Source organism: Rhinoraja longicauda, chromosome 4 (assembly GCF_053455715.1).
Source record: "Rhinoraja longicauda isolate Sanriku21f chromosome 4, sRhiLon1.1, whole genome shotgun sequence".
Taxonomy (NCBI): domain Eukaryota; kingdom Metazoa; phylum Chordata; class Chondrichthyes; order Rajiformes; family Arhynchobatidae; genus Rhinoraja; species Rhinoraja longicauda.
The window spans coordinates 41,303,406-41,308,886 of NC_135956.1; the positions used below are offsets into that span (position 1 = coordinate 41,303,406).

The 5,481-nt window shown below is 40.2% G+C and overlaps 1 pseudogene; it reads left to right on the forward strand.

The window, feature by feature from the left end:
• The first annotated feature begins 4,333 nt into the window (after positions 1-4,333).
• On the forward strand, positions 4,334-4,814 carry LOC144593007 (small ribosomal subunit protein uS13 pseudogene; annotated as a pseudogene).
• The last annotated feature ends 667 nt before the right edge of the window (positions 4,815-5,481 follow it).

Genomic DNA, 5,481 nt, shown 5'->3' on the forward strand with positions numbered 1-5,481 from the left:
ACCTAACATATTTCCAAAGGATGCCAACGTCTTGTCTTGTGCCATCTGAGTCATTTTGCGATATAAATTACAGGAAACGATATTCTGAAATGGGGTTCACTGTAGCATCGACAACTGGTTTAGCAGACACATTTCTGAACAAGTACAGAAAGTCAATTATTAAGCAGATATATCATATTGTGGCAGGTTTCCTGAGTTAGGATTGGCTGATGGATGAGAAATGTCCTCTAATAATATGCACAGGGTTCTGTCATTACACATTTATGATTCTAGTAGCCCAAAGGAACATAGAAGTTATTTTTTATAGCAATTTAATTCACTCTGACGGATGACTCCTAAAAACTACTAACTTAACTATCTTCTCATCTGCCGGATTTTACCCCAGGCAAGATTTTCTCACACTTTGGCCTGTCATATTGAAGAACCTAGACTCATTACTCCTTCCCTTGAACTTTCCTGGCAATTATTAACCACAGATGTCAAAACCTTCCAGATACACATTCCTCTCTACTAAAAATATTCCATATTTCCATTCAGCCTTTCTTTTAAAAATTCTAAATGTCAAAGTGATTTCTAAATTCCTTGATGACTGAGCATTATTTCTGAGTTGCTTTGTTAAATGCATGAAATATGACTATGTTCAGGGGAAGTATGCAGCAAGCTGGGTTCAAAGCTGATGTGTGTTGGCTTAAAATACAGTCAATGGCTCACGGGAAGGCCTGTCTTGTACCCAGATAGACACAAACTGTTGGATGGAGTAACTCAGCGGGACAGGCAGCATCTCTGGGGAGAAGGAATGGGTGACGTTTCGGGTCGAGACCCTTTTTCAGACTGATCGCATCTGCAGTTCCTTCCTACGAAACAGCATCTGCAGTTCCTTCCTACACATTTTGTGACCCATTCCTTCTATCCAAGGATGCTGCCTTTCCCGCTGAGTTACTCCAGCTTTTTATTTCGATCTTCTGTTTAAACCAGCATTTGCAGTTCCTTCCTACACATCCTGCCTTGTACCTTGTTGGTTGTACTGAGGGGATGCTCTAAGAGCCAAACACTTCACTGATATTAACACTGCTTGAAATAATTGTTATTGCTCTGTTTCATAAGGGATTTTTCAGCATTTTAACCTATCTTAAAAAAAAGAAGAATGTGTTATTTCAATACTTTGGCTTGTCTAATGATCAGTTATAGTCCATAATTCAAAGGATACGGTCCTACTTTTCACTTTCAATGTCTAATTATTAACCCTTCATTCAAGTAAAAAGATGAAAAGGTTAATCCCTGGGATGGAGGGACTGTCATATGAAGAGAGATTGGAAAGACTGGGCTTGTATTCACTGGAGTTTAGAAGGACGAGAGGGGATCTTATAGAGACATATAAAATTATACAAGGACTGGACAAGCTAGATGCAGGAAAAATGTTCCCAATGTTGGGAGAGTCCAGGACCAGGGGCCACAGTCTAAGAATAAAGGGGAGACCATTTAAAACTGAGCTGATAAGAAACCTTTTCACCCAGAGAGTTGTGAATTTGTGGAATTCTCTGCCACAGAAGGCAGTGGAGGCCAATTCACTGGATGAATTTAAAGGAGAGTTAGAGAGAGCTCTCGGGGGCTAGCAGAATCAAGGGATAGGCAGGCACAGGTTACTGATTGTGGATGAACAGCTATAATCACAATGAATGGTGGTGCTGGCTCGAAGGGCCAAATGGCCTCCTCCTGCACCTATTTTCTATATTTCTACCTTATGTTTCAGAACAGAATAAAAGGTTAGCAGAATGAGTGAGCATCTGCAATGCCAAGTAGCTCAGGCTACTGCAATTCTACAGCAATAGAGTATAAATATAGGTCAGGCTGGCTCAGCTCTGCAGAATCTTGAGGAAATTAGGTGTCAACAAACAATTTTGATGATAGTGACACCCTCAATAGGCAGTTAGAGGTTTGACAGTGTTAAAAGAAGCTCTCCAGAATCCCCAAGAAAGATATAACAATATGAGTTCAGGATTTGCCCAGAATTTTCCATTTTGGAAATATTTGAAGTTTGGGTTAATTTATTGTCATGTGTACCGATGTATGGTGAAATTTTTTGTTGCATGCTAAACAATGAGCAGAAAGACAATACATGATTACAATCGAGCCATTCATGGTGTACAGATACATGATAAAGGGAATAACGTTTAGCACAAGATAAAGTCCAGTGAAGTCCGTAATGTATGAAACGCCTTGGGATTTTAATTAATCCAACCTGTTATAGTCATATTGTAGTCTCTTTTAATCCTTCTAATCACCCGCTTGAGTTCTTTGTTCCTTGCTTTATATTCCTCAAAGGCCCTGTTGATTTTATCTTCTTAAAACCACACTTCCATTTTCTGGAAGAGAATGTGTTAATTGTAGACAATCAACTTGCATACACTTCCATTTTCTTTTTGGCAACATTTACAACCTCTTTGGTCATCCAAGGTTCCCTTACTTTGTAATCCTCATCCCTCTTCCTTACTGGAACATGCCCATCCTGAACTTTGATCAACTGGTCTTTAAACAACTACCAGATGTCAGATGTGGACTTGGCCAATACCAAGTTCCCCCAATGTACCCTCCCGAGTTCAAGCCTAATTACGCTGTAATTTGCCATACTCCAATTTAGTAGCTTCCACAAGGTCCAGACTTGTCCCTCTTCTAAACAATCTTAAAACTTACAAAGTTGTCATATTATATTATCATATTTAAGTTAGCATATTTTGTTCTTCATACAAATCCAGTGGACATATCTTCAGATAACCTCCAGCTCTGAAAAAGCTGACAGTGACTTTTGGACATTAGATTCTATTTATAAATGTTATTGTAGCCAAATGAAATAAGAAGGTGAACTTAAGATGATTGAAGAGCCAAAAGGGAAATGAGAAGAAATCTTTCCACACAGCGTTGTTAAGATACTGTACCTGCATGGATGGTAGAGTGAGATCCCATAGGAACATTCACAGAGCAATTTAACACCTACTTGAAGAAGACTAATTTGCAGGTTGCTCGTGTCAAAGTGGACTTGTGGACTTAAAATTCAAAGTGCAAGCAAAGGCAAAAATGATTGAATGCCTTCATTCTGTTCTGTTAGATTCTATAATTGTAACTCAACTCTTCATTGCACTCTGGGCCCATTTTAATTACAAGGCTCGACTGCAATTACTTCAGTATGATCTTATGCAGGAGCCACAACAGGCATTCGAGAAAATGGAGAAACAAAGAACTGCAGATGCTGGTTTATGCCAAAGGTAGACACAAAGTGCAGGAGTAACTCAGCGGGTCAAGCAGCAACTCTGGAGAAAAAGGATGGGTGACATTTCGGGTCGGTTTGAAGAAGGGTCCCGTCCCGAAACATTGCCCAACCTTTTTCTCCAGAGATGCTGCCTGAGCCGCTGAATTACTCCAGCACTGTGTCTATCTTAGGCATTCAAAAAAGGATCCTCAACCCTTGTCTTTAAGATTCTTTAATGCATAGACTCTTAAATGGAAAAGCTCTGCAATTACACTCTATCCATTGATCTTAAGGCATCATTAATTAATTTAGAAAACAGAGTCTCCTTGGTTTAAAATGGCTACAATATCTGTAACACGATTTCATAGACATATAGAAAACATAAAGATTGATGAGGCATGGAAAGAGTGGTAAATGGTTGGTTGCTTGTGTGACCATTATACTCCGATGATTATTATCAGAACACCTCGCGTGGGAAACTGGGGTATATCACTGACATGGCACCATTTACTGATCCTAAGAGGCACACTTAAAGTGGATTGGCTTCATCGATTGTGTACACTATGATGGGTAATAAAACCATGTATCATACATGAGGGAATGACCCTCAGGGCTCTCGGCTTTGTGCTTATTTAAACCTTTCTCTAAAAAGTTGTACATCAATAACCCCTAAAAAAACAAAGTGATGTTTTGAAATAAAAGGTGAATGAGGGAAAGGCTGAAGGGAAGACATCGGAGTTTTCGGCACTATGAGGAAGAGCACTCGATAAATTTTTGTCATTGTTAGATAATCTTGAAATCATTTTTCAGTTGTCTCCACAGTATAACAGGATTTAAAAACCTAATTGCCCTTTCATGATTTATCTCAAATTTCCTTCCTATTCATTTCAGCCTTGGGGCTTCAGACAGCTTTGATCAATAATCTCCATGTCATCTTCAAGCCATCAGTGTCATATAATTTGCAGCAGGTGTATCATTATCATCAAGGCTTGTGCATTTAAAAATTACTTTCTTGCAATGTGGTTTACAATGCAGAACAAACGGCTGCACAGCCTATCATTGCTATGCTGGCTCAATGCAATATGGTTGATGGCGGGGACTTTTTTCTTAGACCACGCAGCCAACATCTCCTTGGTTATTCCTGAAAAGTTCTTTGAGTGCTCAACACCAACATTGATGGGCAAAGGAAGATAGCGTTTTCCATCACTGCCACCAAGGGGGTTGGAAGGCACCTTGCTCATGTGGTGCTGAGGAAAGCAGGCATTGGGCCGAGCAAAAAGGCTGTTGAGTTTTCCAAAGAGGAGGTTGAACGCATTATAATCTTTGTGCAGAATCCTCAGCTGGACACGATTCCCGACTGGTTCCTAAACAGGCAGGATGTCAATGACGGCAAGTACAGTCAGGTCCTGGCCAACGTCCTTGACAGCAAACTGCACTGATCTGGAGCAGTTAAAGAAGATCCTCGCATGCAAGGGGTCTACAGCACATCTGGGATCTCCGTGTGCATGGCCAGCACACCAAGACCATGGGCCGGAGAGGACGCACAGTGCGTGTGCCAAAGAAGATGTGAACAATTTACTTGACTGAAGGTATGGGAACACAACCTAAACAACCCTCCACAAGTGGCTGAAATGTTTGCAAGTGTACAAGGTAATACATTTTGAGTCGTAATAAAGCGACAGTCAGTGCTGGTTTGTTTAAATTCAAAAAACATGTACACGGTGTGAATAAGATATTTTACTGAGAATAAGAGCAGATATTTTTATGATTAACAGATAAATGGCGATCTGCAAGGTAAACACATTGATCGCACTGAAAACACACGGGATACAGATCAGCATTGGTACAGCTCAATATGTCAGACACATATAGCATGACTGAAGCATTGTACCTCAGAAATGGGACAATCCTAGTGCATGCCGATAAAGTGTGGATGTTAGATCGTGGCACGTGTTTGTGATCGGCATCTTCCTGGCTATTCTGATCTGGCAGTGTTATCGAATGATTAATCCAAGACAAGACTGTATTGAATGTGCAGAGATATCAGCGCATCAAAGTCACCAATCTTCTGAAATGGACATATTTTTCTGGGACTGAAATTGGGAAATGCGAAGGAATTGTGAGGATCCCTACAATATGGGTGCCCAATTGAGATATGGGAGCAGCTGGAATTTTAATTTGACAGTATAAAAAAATGGTCACCTGTGGACTGATCATAAAAATGGAGTTCTATTGCA